Genomic DNA, 14,779 nt, shown 5'->3' on the forward strand with positions numbered 1-14,779 from the left:
GTAGTAAGTAGAGAGTGGTTTCTGCTGCGGTGTCATATCGAAGACCTTTTAAGTTCGCGAGACAGGCTGTGTGCAAAGAAGTTAGTGGATCTTTCTAAATAATACAGTTCTGAGAAATTTGTATCATTGAAAAACGATACTAAAGTATAAAATTATTAATATAATTTAGTTTATATTATAATAACTTTATTTTGTAATATTCTAGGGCTACCGCCGGTAGGCCCAGTAGTCCACAAAATACGCCACTAAGTGTTAATTTCTCAACGCATTCCAAAAGGAACTTTTACTCGCAGGAAAATACTCCTGTACAATATGGAAAAGATATGATTTCTCAGTTCACAGTATTTTCCTTACAAAAGACTTGAAAAATCAATATAGGGGAGACCAGGGCTGGTTGAAACACCGTCTTGGTTGAAAGAGTAGCGAAAAATTATGAAAAAAGGGGCCTAGCAACTCTGTCTTCCTAGTGTAGCAGCATTAGTCAACTGTCTTCATTGTATATGAGTTTCATGGAGGTTGCCGTGATAGTTCACAGTTTATCTGGAAAAATCTGTTTTCGAAGGTGTCGAGTAACTTTTAAGATTGTTTTTCTTTTATTATTTCAGAACAACAATGTTATGGAAATATAAGTAGTATTTAGGAAGTGATTTGAAGTATCGTGTACAATTTACATTGCTTACATTTTGATTTTACGAATTGTGTGTGTCACTGTTTTCATTCTTATCATGGCGGACAGCAGGGGATTGGTTGAAACACAAATTTTCTAGTCTTTCAACCAATCTCGCTTATATTTCCTTATAGTCAAGGCTTATGTAAACGATGAATTTATTTTTTTGAAAAATGATTTGAGTTCTTATGGTTGAAATAATTTAGTCATTTCAGAAACTACAAACATGAAGCACAAGCTTAGTAGTACTATACCGAAAAAGAAACTGTTTACTAAATCAAAGAAACTACCTCCAAACAATAAATCAAAGAAAGAGAAAAAAATATGACCCTAGTTCCAGTTCAGAAGATGAATACTTTTGTATTTTTTGTTGGAATACATATTCTAACAGCAAACCTCATGAAAAGTATGTTAAATGTACATCATGCCACTTTTGGGCTCATGAAATGTGTACTGATGGAACAGTTCCTTTCGTATGCCAGAACTGCAATTCCGACTATGATTAAGGATGCAGTTTTCGCGAAGCTACATAACAAATAATGCCGTACTGCAATGCTATGTTCTATCATTGTCACAAGCATATTTTCTATATGGCTATGAAAATAGTTTTGATCTGTTTCACAATTTGTATAGAATACACATTATATGATAGCTAATTACATTTTATAAAGGCTAAAATAAAACTTAGAATAATATATTCCCATTGTTTCAGTCAACTCCACGGTGTGTTTCAACCTGGCCCGTGAGCGGTGTAGCTTGTAACATTTGTAGACCTGAAGAAAATCGTGTTTTACTCCGTAATGTGGACCAACAAAAGGATGAAACTGTACATAATACGAGGTGAGACTTCAAACTTTAATTTGTTTGATTTTTGTGAATTTGAAATACATATTACAAAAGTTATGTGGGCAAATCTAAAAAATGTTTCAACCAGCCCCGGTGTCCCCCTACATAGCTTATAAAGGTGCTTGGATGCCTTCTGTGAGAGCGCTCAATAAAGTGTGCTCATAATTGCAATTTGTGTAATCACTAGAACACCACGTTAAATCTTAGTTACAATATGCATAACTGCAATTATGATAATTATTTATTCAAAGTAGTTAAACTTCTAGTTTAAAAGAGGTGTATTATACAAGAAATAAAAGGTAGTACAGATATTTGTGAAAAACTATCGTATATCCATTGCTAACAGTAAAATAGTTTTTAACGAAACACAGAACTAAACCTAAGATACTGCAACACATCTCAACCTGTTCACTGTTTAGGAGATGTTACTTCTCAGCGTTTCGGATAACTCACTGTACTAAAACTTTATACTCTGTCTTCTTGGAGTAAAATCCTTTTTGATACAGATTCCTTTGTAGCAAAGTGTCCAAACTCATGAGGTCGGCGCTCACGAGTTCGGAACTCACGCTCACTTGACCTCAACCTCACGAAGCGAGCGTGAGGTTGAGTGAGTGTGAGGTCCGACTGGTGAGATAAGCGTGAGGTTGAGTGAGCGTGAGGTCAGACTGGTGATGTGAGAGTGAGGTCAAGTGTACGTGAGGTCGATATGAGTATGTGAGCGTGAGGTTGAGTGAGCATGAGGGAAGACTGGTGAGGTGGGCGTAAGGTCAATTGAGCGTGAGGTCGAGTGAGCTTGAGGTCGAAATGAGTTTGTGAGCGTGAGGTTGAGTGAGGTTAGGTCTGACTGATGATGTGAGTGTGCAGTCGAGTGAGTGTGAGGTCGAAATGAGTTTGAGAGCGTGAGGTTGAGTGAGGTTGGATCAAAGTAGACACCTAATTCTTCCATTAGCAGGGAGAAGTACATTGTAATTCGAAAACAGTGTAGATTTTTTGTTCTCTACAGAAAAGCTTCTTTTTCTCTATTTGAGGATAACACCTGCTGTGAAACGACCTGCTGTGAAGGTAAGCAGGGAGTATCTTTGGTCTGCTACCTTTTTTCTTTTCATTGGCCAACTGGGGATAGAAGTTTTAGTATCTTTGTGATCATGTATTTCTTGGAAGCAAGTAGAAAATAATCATGGAATGTCTTGATGTTTTATCAGGCACACTGGAGTATTTGGCCTCGAAATCAGGTCAAGAATATTCATCATTTAGTATCATAAAATAACCGATTAAATTAAATTGTTTTGTATTTACCTACATTTTTAAAGATACATTACCGCCAAAACTGCTTTGAATATTTTCCTTTGTCCCTTTAACCATAGTTTCCTGTTGTGATTTCGCTTGCCATTGTTTAATAGGGATTTTGTAGGCTAAGTCAGTGTTTTATTTACGAATTTTCTAGGGGGGAGGGGAATCTTGAATCTTGTGCTAGCAGTTAACCACATAAGAATTGCAGCCCTCCCCGCCCTCGGACGAGGGGAGCCAATCTCTCCAACTACTTGGGCGCAATTTCCCCCCGAATATACTATTCACCCCCAAAACAGAGTGCTTAAATTCTTAGCGAGATTTCCCCTCCCAAATGAGTTTCCACACTGGTTTTCATGTCGAATACATTGCAGGCGACATCACTTAGTAGTCCTTGTCCATTCTTTCTAAATAGGATCAGTCTATACCAGGCCTGCCCATGAATTGGCTCCCGAAGCCGAAGCGTGAGCGACAACGAGCGGAGATAAGAACAGGTGAGCACAGGTGTTGGTAGCTCCGCCCCTTCCACTGCATCCGATAAGTGTTGCCAACCACACATGATGGTAAAAAACCTACGGCCAAGCCTGGTCACAAATTCGCACGATGTTGAAGCATTGAGCAGACGCAAGCGTGAAATGTGCAGGTGTGCTCTCCCCCTCCTCATTTCGAAAGCAGTGACGCGAAAACACTGCAGGAAATAAAATTGGTGCGTTTTTTGATTCAGGAAGACGCATGATAGAGGTTACAGTTAGCGTTAAAGTAACTAACAAATGAAAAAGAAAGAAAGAAAGAAAGAAAGAAACTAATATTAAACATGTCAGCTTACAGACGTAAAAACGACTGCAAAAATCGAAAACGAATTGTTTCAGGCCTTTTTTTAGCTTGCTTACACAATTCGTGACATTGTATTACATTAGCACTCAGTCTGTAACTTGTCACTCGCTTCATGTTTGCTAAGTTGTGAACGCCTTTCGTTGCTAGATTGATAGCAGAACGACGGGAGGTTGAAAATAATAATAATAATAATAATAATAATAATAATAATAATAATAATAATAATAATAATAATAATAATAATAATAATAATAATGCGTATTATTATTATTATTATTATTATTAGTAGTAGTAGTAGTAGTAGTAGTAGTAGTAGTATTCGGACCAAAGACGGATGAAAATGGGGATTGGAGGAAATTCATAACGAGGAATTGCATAGTTTATACCGCTCACTTAACATTGTTAGGGTCATTAAGTGTAGAAGGCTCAGGTGGCCATTCCGTGTAGCCAGAATGGAAGAAATTAGAAACGCTTTCATAATTTTAACTGAAAACCCAATTGGAAGAAGACCCCTAGGAAGACCTAGACGTAGATGGGAAGACAATATTAAGATGGATCTTGCAGAAATAAGAGTACAGAGTAGAAACTGGATCCAGTTGGCTAAGGACAGAAGTTAGTGGAAATATGTTGTAAACGCCGCATTGAACCTTCGGGTTCCATAGGCCATAGAGTTAGTTAAATATTATTATCTAAAAGAAATGTTCAAATGTTGTTAAGAGACAATTACACAAGAACTGAGTTCCGACCAAACACTAATTTGCCGGAAGGAAATTCCAGTGCAGTCCAGCCCACTTTAAGCGTTATCCGTGCAATCCACGTTTCATGTTCAAGACATTGGGAATAATTGTTCGTATCATTCAGTTGGAACGTTCCCTTCCAAGTTTACGCTGTTACAGTAGGCCTACAACATCGTGACTTTCAAAACCAGTCAGTAACTATCGAAGAAAGACAAGCGTGTAGCTTCAGTCGTTGATATGATTTAACATTCTTTTTCACTTTTAACAAGCTACCGGCAAGCAACCAGCCAGGGACAATATATTTTTCCTTATTAAAAAGACACTTTTTGTTAAAAAAAAACTAATGGTACCCACTAATGGTCACTCTTAAAAATGGAAAATCTCTTTGGCTCTCTTAATATTTTGTTTGATTCTTTGCGATCAAAGTAACATTAAAAGTGGAAAAAATGAAATGAAATCTTTGGGTTTTACGTCCCACGCTTATACCGGTTAGGCTAAAGGAGACGGTGATGATGAGTAATGAATGAAATGATAGAATGAAGAAAGTGGGAGGAAATGGGAGAACCCCGAGAAAACCCACGCACACGGTGTTTGTCCACCGCAAAGTTCACTTGGCGGGGGCTGGGATCGAACCCGGGACCCCAAGCACCAGATGTGAACGTTCTACCACTGAGCCACCGCGGCCCCACTTTAAAAGTGGAGTAAGAAATACTATTCTTCATATTGATAGTGGCTTCTAATCTCCACAACCAACCCCTTGCTAAGCCTATTCGTACACACATACATGCATAAGCTAATTTTCTGGAGATAATACTTAGATAATTACAAACAAGTGCTACAGTATTTTTTTTTCGTATCAACAGATTATCTGTTTTCCTAAAAAGCGAAACAACATACCCACACTCGGATTAAGAACTTGATAATATATATATATATATATATATATATTGAAAACTGGTTTTCCATTGGGCAAACTGGCAAATTTTTATAAATGTAAGCGATGGTTTGGTTCCACCACATCCTTCTTTAACAAAAGGAAAGAAAAAAGAAGAAAAGGAACGTACATAGTTTATCATTTGATTGCTGTTACCAGTTTGTGTTGTCCATAGTTAACGGTTACCACATTGTAAAAAACACTATACACTAAATGGCAATCAGTTACTATACATACTTTTTTTTTATTTTTTATTTGGTAAGCTAGTGATTACCGCCAAGGTTGACAACACTTCCGCTCCTGTAAGGACAAAACCCGAAGATTCACGAAGCACGAACAACGGTATTTGCTCGTAGAATGCTCGTGAGCGTTCACGAGGAGAGTTTCCACTATCTGCTCGCCGTGGCCAGGGCTGGTCTATACAGTATTTTCTTCCACCTTCCGTCATAATTTTATCCTTTCAAGCCAAGCCACAGAGAATACATTCATCCACCTTCACAGTTGCGTTCTTAAAAGGAAAATTATAGTGTAATTAAAAGTGTGATTCTGTCTTTTGAAAGAAAATATGTCCTTCCCCCCCCCAAAAAAAAGTCTAACGGGTGCAACCAACGCCCTGAAACCAGCCTGTGGGCACCCCTGCCTACTACCAATAGAAAATAGAATTTACGTATTTTCTGGGTGAGTATTTGAGAGACATTATTACATCTTGATAAATATATAGAATTTCATATACACAGACTATTTACTTGGAAATAAAACTCATATAGATAGCAAATAATTGTTTTTGTATAAATATAACTACCCAGAACAGCCATAAATAAATGTTTTGTATTACTAGGGTAAATGTGTCAGTCTTCGACCAATTAACTCATTTTCGGATAATCCTTTAATCGTTGTTCAGAGTGCGGAACAACTTAGGAGGATGCAACTTGCTCACGTGTGTTCCTAAAGCTATATTTCATCTATATTTTATCCAAAACGGAGGTAACTTATACCATTTATGTAATATTATACACGAAATACAGTGTAAAAAGTACATTAATAATGAAGGAAGAGTTTGGCACAAATAAATCTATTGCAAACCAATGTGGCACGTCCTGTTATTCAATGCAATTTTGATAAATTGCTGGGACAAAGTGTTTTCGTTTTAGTAGATGGCACTGATGTCCATTCTTACTTCATCTTTCTGGTTAGGTTAGATGAATTGATAAGAAGGTAGGACTTAGAATTGGAAGCTATTTTGGTGGCAAGTCTAACCCAAACTAGGGATGAATTTAATAGAACCTTTCATTCTTTCTTTACTCGGTGTAATGACTGGGAGGAAATTTGCACCAATTTGCTATGTAAATATATTTCTATGGTAGGTCGCACAAGTATGTACGAAAACTTTTCTACCGATTAATGATTGAAGGGGAAGAACTTGGAACGTTTTTCCAAGAGAAAATCAGTGTTGCCAATGTCCTTGATATGACATATACTGAACAAATATTGTGTAATACTGTTACTAGTTTGATGTGCCAGAAATTTATCAAATTGTTTTGGGAAAGCCATACCATCTTCTGTTTCTGAATTGTTAACCATTGCGCAAACTTACGATCATTTTGTAAAATATAAAAAAGATTACTCAACATTTGAAATAATGCCACCTGCTATGAATATATCGAACATTTTTGAAGAAAACCGAATACGCTCTATATCTCAAAAACAAGTGTCAGGATTGCAACCTGTGAAATGTAACCTTGTTAGATGTTATAAGTGTGATGATGTCGGACATACACAACGGTTTTGTGTTAATGAAAAAAAAAACATTCGTACATCACTGTCACCTTCAAAAACATTAATCAACAGGGAACGTAACAAACAAATATTATACATTATAGTGCTAATTGCGGGCATCACACACTCTTGCCTATTGGACAGAGCATCTTCTGTCAATTTAATTAGTAGAAAATACTTACGACAAATTATGTGTCGTCTTCCTATAAAACTTACATCAGCAGAATTAGTGACTACTACCGTAGATGGTCATTTGGTTGAACTTCATGAGAGTGCTGAAATTAAATTTTCAATTCAAGGCTGTGAATTTAGTGAAACTTTCTACAATATAAACTCTTCACATTTTGATTTACTGTTAGTAAATAACTTTCTTTTAAAATGGAAGGCGGGCATTAGTCTTAGTGAACGTCAATTTATAATAGAGCAGAATAAACTTACAGCTCCTCTTTTTTGGAGGGAGTATTTGCCCCCAAGGGAAACTACTCGTTCTCTCATTCCAGCGTCTCTGATGCTGTCCGGAGTCACTCTAGTTCGAAGCGCAATGGACAAAGGATCGTACGGGAAAGACACTGGAAACCAAACCAAACATGACAGCTGACTCAGGTAGACAGGAGGACCAGGCCACATTAAATAAACCAGGTAGTGAACGTCATGTGTATTGCCATAATAATTTAAGTACTAATACTGGAATATTTTATGAGTGTAATTTTGACAATTGTAATTTTGATAGTACCTCTTCACTTTCAGTTAAGCTTGTAGAGCAATATCCAGACTTACCATGTTATGTTGAAAATCTTTGTGAAACATATAGTGACGTTATCACTGAACAACTCGGTACGATAAAAGGATTCACCTATGAGATGAAGATGGAGGATGAAACTCCAGTTCGTCTTCCCCCTTATTAAATTACAGGTCCTAAACTTAAAGAACTTAATGAGTACATAAATCAGCTTATTGACATGTGAGTGGTCAGTAAGGTCGATTTTTTCTTATTCGTCACCTTGCTTTCTTGTTCAGAATAAAGACGGGACTAAGAGATTATTTATCGCATATTTGGAAACAAATAAGAAAGTAAGAGTTAATAGCTATCCTTCACCGCATGTTGAGGGCACGATAGCAAATTTAGGAAAGGATACCATATACGGAAGATTAGATATAAAGTCTTCATTTAATCAATTTCGTATATCCGAGGGTAGTAGAAAATATACTACATTTTGTACCCCTAACCGTTTACTAGAACATCTCGTTTTACCAATGGGATTTCGTTTAAGCCCTCATGTTCTTACTAGTTGCATGTATAAAATCTTCTGGGACTTAGTAGGTAAAAATCTTGAAATTCCTCAAGATGATTTCCTCACTTATACGTCAGGCATAAAACATGTAAGAGGGTATTGGAGAAAATCCTTGAACGCTTTAGAAAATAGGGAATTACTGTTTCAAAAAGAAAGACCAACTTTATCAAACTAAAATAAAATTCCTTGGATATGAATTTGAAGCGGGAGAAACAAGGATTGATTCGGAAAGGATTGAAACCATTTTTAATTTACCCAAACCTAAAAATAGGAAAGGAGTAAACAGTATATGTAGGTATTTTAATTATTTCCGAAAATATATTAAAGATTATGCTGAAATAATGGAACCTCTTCGCCGTCTAAGATCTAATAAGGTAAAATTTCAGTGGGCGAGAGGGAAGATGAAGCCTATAATGACACTAAGCAAGCCTTTGTTGATCATGTTGTATTAAAATTACCAGACATGTATAAATCTTTCGTTATTCATGTCGATAGCACATATAAAAAACACTCCGCTATCCTCTCTCAATATGATGATAACGACCTTCTTAAACCAGTGACATTCTTTTCTAAGAATATCTCTTCATCCTAATGGTCTAAGAGTATATACGAACTTGAACTACGTTCGCTTCTTCTTGCAATTGAAAAAATTGAAATGTACCTTATAAAACCATTTACTGTTTTCTGCGATAATTCATCAGTCACTCGGTTGTTACGGAACCATAAGCGCCAACGTAAGTATGGAACATTAATTGAAAGACTATATAAATATCCCTCAATGGTAGTTTACCTCAGAAATAAGCAGAACTTTTGGCAGATTTTATTCGCGCACAAACAATGCTGTGCAACTTTATACCAGTGATCATTCAATAAAAGCACTTGAAGAATTCGAAGGAAGACCAGTCAAAATTAGTTTCACAATTTTTTGGAGTTCATGCTTGTTCAGCAAGCTGTTAAAGGAACATCAACTGGAAGATCCTGATCTTCGGAATATCATCCACGAAGGGCAACGAGGCCAAAACGAGAATGAATTCTGCATCAAGAATGGAATCTTAATGATGAAGAGCCGTGGCAGACGAGACCGTGGTTGTAGAATAGTAATCCCAAAGGAGATGGTGTATCCTTTTATGAAAGATTTTCACATCGATGAAATAGCCGGGGTTCATGCTGGTTATTTGAAGACAACAGCACAAATGGCCTCCAACTGTACCTGGAAGACTTTATACACTGATGTCAGAGAATACGTGAAGATATGTCAGCGATGTCAACTTTCCAGGGACACCAACAGAAATAGGCAGGGTATATTACAGTAAAAAGGTTACTACGCCGAACAGCTGATATCTTGACACCCTTGGTCAGCTACCGAATTCTGGACCTTACTCTCATATCCTCGTCGTTACTGACGCAGCATCACGGTTTGTCATGCTTCAACCATTGCGTTCCTTGAATTCCAAGGATATACAGGGTGGTCTAAAAGTAGGTACCTCCTGCATTGATCAAGAATAGCATTCTAGCTTATAGATTTATTTGCTAGGGCTGTTCCGAGCTTAAGATATAAGTAAAAAGATATTAAGAAGAAATAATAAAGAAACTAAGTCTCCCTGATGGATAAGAATAAGAAATGATATAAAAACCAATGAGTTGATCAGCTCGGGACTGTATACCTACTTTCGGGCCACTTTGTATGTAAAGACTTCATGAAATTGTTCATGTTAGTAGGTCAGCCTCAGAAAATTAATCATGATCGAGCTCAAGTGTTCTGTAGTCACCATATGAAGGAATTTCACTTCAGGTTAGCTATCCAAGATGTGAGTACAGCGCTATACAATCCTAGCAGTAACCTCTGTGAGAGAGTGAATAGAGTTCTAAAGAATATGTTAAGTGTTTATGGTAATGAACATCAAAATAACTGGGCGGAACTGTTGGATAGAATGCAGTTCACTTTAAACATCAGTAAAAGTGAGAGTAGTGGATACGAGCCATCCGAGTTGTTTCTTGGAAGAAAACTTGATACACCTTTTAATGTTTTGTGGGAAATAGATTTCGAAGAGTTAACACAAGCGCATGACAAAGAAGAGAAGTAAAGAAAAGTCGTCATCAATATTGACAAAGCATTGCTAAAAAAAGAGAAATGCTTTAATAAAAATAGAGAACCTTTTAATTATTCTGAATGCCAAAGGGTATTAGTAAAAAGTTCCAAAAGACTTCATTAATGAGACATTATATATGTAAGTTATCCCTCTTGTACTATGTACCATTTGTAACCATTAATAAACCCACCTTAAACACACTTTGGTTGAGTAAATGTGACGAACCTAGTATTGTAATAAAACGTCACGATAATCATGTAAGACCTTACATTGATAACACTAGTTAACAAATTTAAACTTTTTGTTTCTTACATGAGAAAGATCACCTGATCTTAAAGGAACTTTTTGCGCTGAATTCGAATATGCACTCGGTTTCTCTCCATCACGTACAGTTTTCCCGTAAGAAAGGGATTTTCGGGAAATTCCCTCAAAAATTCCCCTTTTTCAGATATTTTATTCCCCTAGCTCCTGTCCCCTTACATTTAGTAACATAGAAATTATACCTAAGTATACCTTGATTTATATTTAATAAACCCTAAAAGTTTCGTAAAAATCGCTTTCTTCTTTCTAGAGAAATAAATATATTTGTATGTATACTGTGTGCACTGTTTATTGCACCTGATAGTAATGCTTTCAGATCTCCTGAGTTGGGGTAAAAACGATTTGCTTTATTACTACAAACACAGACATAAAAATGAATATTTACAATAGTCAACAACACACTTGTATTGCTCCCTGTAAATTAGAAACGGGTATAAAAATAGAATGTACTTCCAACGTATATTTTTTTTAAACGTACAGTATATGTATATCTTAATACATATATACACTCTGTAAAGAAAAAATAGCGACACTCGCTCGGATATAGTTTTCACAACATACATTAACCAATATGAGTTTTTACATGAATTACTGATAATATTACAATGCATATTCTTAATGAACAGTTCATTCTTAATATTTGCACCGCAGTTTCTGGTTTTTTATATGCGTATAATGAATTTATATGCATATATTAGTAACTATGCGTGTTTTCAGCAAAAACGGCTGTGGGAAGAATTATAGATAAAAGTATGAAAAATCAACAATAATAGCATAAAACAAAAAACGTAATTTCTTAAGAGTAAGACATATTGTGTACGAACATTGAGAGGTACAATACATCAAACTAGATTTTGTATGTGGACCATGGGCTTTAGGACTTGCAGGGGAATCGTCGAGGCCTTTTGGTGACAAGGCTATTGCAAAATGCAACCTTGATTTCATGGAATCACTCCCGGATTATCTGTTCCGTGAGTTCCATTCTATATGAGATAGTTGTCTACTGAGTCTTCTGCTCATATCGACCCAAACTTTACAATTGGATTCATGTCAGGTGAGTTTGGAGGCCACATGAGTCTTTGAATAGTCATATTCTTGCACCACGTATTAATGATTTTCGTTCATTGACATGAAGCATTTACGTCCTGGAAAATGAAGTAGTCCATATCTTCTTCAGGAAAGTTATCTTTAGCTGTTTGAAGAATTTTACGTACCAGAATTTGAAGACATTTTTGTACATCAAATGACTCTTCACATATATCCATTGTTCTGACATCTTTGACAGTTAAGCAAGCCCATACCATCACTCAGTAACTGAATATTTGCATCTCTTAAACAAAATCCGTATCAAGTTTCTCGCTCATTCGTATTCACAATTTCACATCACTATCGTTTCCAACTATTCTAAACCTTTTTCAACAGAGAAAACAACATGCTTCCAGTTGTCGTAAGTCCAAGCAGCATATCGCCTCACAAACGTACGTGTTGAAGTCTTCAGTGTTTTTCTTAGTTTCGACTTTCCAGGCGGTTTTTTCTTCGTAATATCCTCCTCATACAGTTAAGACAATACAGTCGTACGACTGACTGCAGTTCCAAGATCAAAACGATTTTTGGGGAAGTCATTCCTTAATTCTGCAGTGCCATTGATTTTATTTGGCGATCAGCTCGGGGTGATGCTTTCTTTTTTCTATTACACTGTTGACGAAGGGATGATTTCTTATACTAGTTTTGCTTGTGAATTACTCTTTCTGCCGTCGAATGGTAAATTCTTAGTATTCCAGCCATCTCCCTTAGAGATGTAACTTAGCTGTACAAAGCAAGAAGCTGTACAATTTTCACGTGACGACAAGTCACATTTCTTACCAATCATACTTGTTTACAGTTCACATGTAGTAACAATTTCATACAAAAACAACACTGCACAACAACAATATTGCCACTTGGCACTGTTCAAACAATTACAAAGCATAGAAGAATCACAAAATGCTAATTACCTGGGCTTACACATCACGAATGCAATGCTGAATTCTCACCCCAATAATTTACGAGACGCTCTCAGGTGCCATCTGGAGAGAATATTACTGATACATAAATAATTAGTAAGCGCCATTGTACACCATAGATGTCACAGATAATGGAAATTAATTATCACACTCATAATTTCCTTCTATTCCTCTTCTAGCCGGCTGCAACTATGGTTTTCTGTGTAAGTTACCTTGAGAATTGAGGTGTCGCTATTTTTTCTTTACAGAGTGTATATATATATATACAATTCTCCAAGTTTTTTCGTTTTGTTCATGAAATGGTTATCAATATTTGTTATCAAATGTAACAGAATGCAAAAGAAAGAAAGAATGGAATACAGACTCATTGTTGACAACAATGAACTAATGCAGTCTGAATTTTCCACTACGGTATCGTTTCCCCCCTCCCCCCGCGCATTTCTTTCTTTCTTGTGTTCTTGACACCTGGTGAGGGAGTTTTGTACATTTTTATATTGACGTGTGGTTTAACACTACTTCACTTTCAAAGTTGTCTTTGCTGCTAAGAGTGCTTTCATGTTTGATCTTAACGGCATTATACCCAACTAAGACCAGAAGTTTAGTTTGTGATCAGTACAATGGCGTCAAGAGGACGGCGTTCGTGTGTTAACTCACCAAATAGTTTTTGTTATGTGTGTGGCCAGTTTGTAGTTAAAGGATAGTGTAGATCCATTACGCCATCGGTGAAACTAGCATATTATATATATTTCGGGTGTCGTGTGGGAGATCAGGACAAAACTTGGGCAGCCAACATAATTTGTGCGTCGTGCTACGTCACTTTACTTGCATGGGCCAAAGGGAAACGGAGGTTCATGAAATTTGCTGTACCAATGGTGTGGAGAGAACCCACCAACCATCTGGATGATTGTTATTTTTGTCTCACAGTAGTTAAGGGACATTCTAAAAAAAAGCAAATACACAATAAGTTATCCCAACGTTAAATCCGCAATTAGACCTATTCCGCACGGGGATGAACTTCCACTTCCCGAGCCCCCTACCAACTGGGAAGAGATATGGCCAAAAGACTCTGATGATGATCATGACCTTGATGAACCATTGACATCAACATGTACATCCAAGGATCCAACGTTCATCCCTGACTGTGTTCGCGAGCCACATTTCATCCGGCAATGTGAACTTAATGACCTAGTCCGTGATTTGCACCTGATAAAACAAGAGGTGGAACTTCTGGGATCAAGGCTCCAGCAGTGGAAGTTATTGGATGCAGAAACGAACATATCAGTGTACAGGAAAAGGCATGTTCAATTTTCAAGCTATTTCTCAATGCAAGATAATGTGTGCGTATGTACGGATATAAATGGGTTGATGGCGGAGCTAGGAATTCCTTACGTTCCAGAAGAATGGAGGTTATTTATCGACGCGTCAAAGATCAGCCTTAAAGCTGTCCTTTTACATAATGGAAATAAAGAACCTTCTATACCACTTGCGCACTCAGTGAAGATTAAGGAATCCTATGACACCATGTCAACTTTGCTAAATCTTATAAATTACAAGGACCATTGTTGGCAAATATGTTGTGATCTCAAGGTAGTTGGTATTTTATTAGAACTGCAGTGCGGGTACACGAAGTACCAATGTTTTTTATGTTTATGGGATAGCCGAGCTGATGACAAACATTATGAAGTGAAGGAATGGGAACCTAGAGTGAATTACGTACCTGGAGAATGCAACGTCAAATACGCTCCTTTGGTAGATCCTAATAAGATATTACTACCGCCACTTCATATCAAGTTAGGACTTATGAAAAACTTTGTCAAAGCCATGGACACATCTGGTGAAGGTTTCAAGTATTTGCGAGATAAGTTCCTTAACCTGAGTGATGCTAAGATTTCAGCGGGAGTGTTTATTGGTCCCCAAATTAGGAAATTAATGCTTGATGATAGCTTTGACAGCAAGTTAAACAGTGCTGAGCTAGCTGCCTGGACAGCATTT

At 36.9% G+C, this 14,779-nt stretch overlaps 1 long non-coding RNA gene across 1 annotated transcript in view; it reads left to right on the forward strand.

Annotated features, from left to right (window-relative positions):
* The window catches only part of LOC145686135 (uncharacterized), an 80,236-nt gene that overhangs the window by 52,454 nt on the left and 13,003 nt on the right, over window positions 1-14,779 (forward strand). The window contains exons 2-3 of the long non-coding RNA XR_014131518.1: window positions 1,380-1,507; window positions 7,582-7,720. This is a non-coding gene — a long non-coding RNA (uncharacterized LOC145686135). The remainder of the gene's footprint in view (window positions 1-1,379; window positions 1,508-7,581; window positions 7,721-14,779) is intronic.

The sequence above is a fragment of the Thermobia domestica genome, chromosome 5 (genome assembly GCF_964235325.1).
Source record: "Thermobia domestica chromosome 5, izTheDome1.hap1.1, whole genome shotgun sequence".
In the NCBI taxonomy this organism is placed as follows: Eukaryota; Metazoa; Arthropoda; class Insecta; order Zygentoma; family Lepismatidae; genus Thermobia; species Thermobia domestica.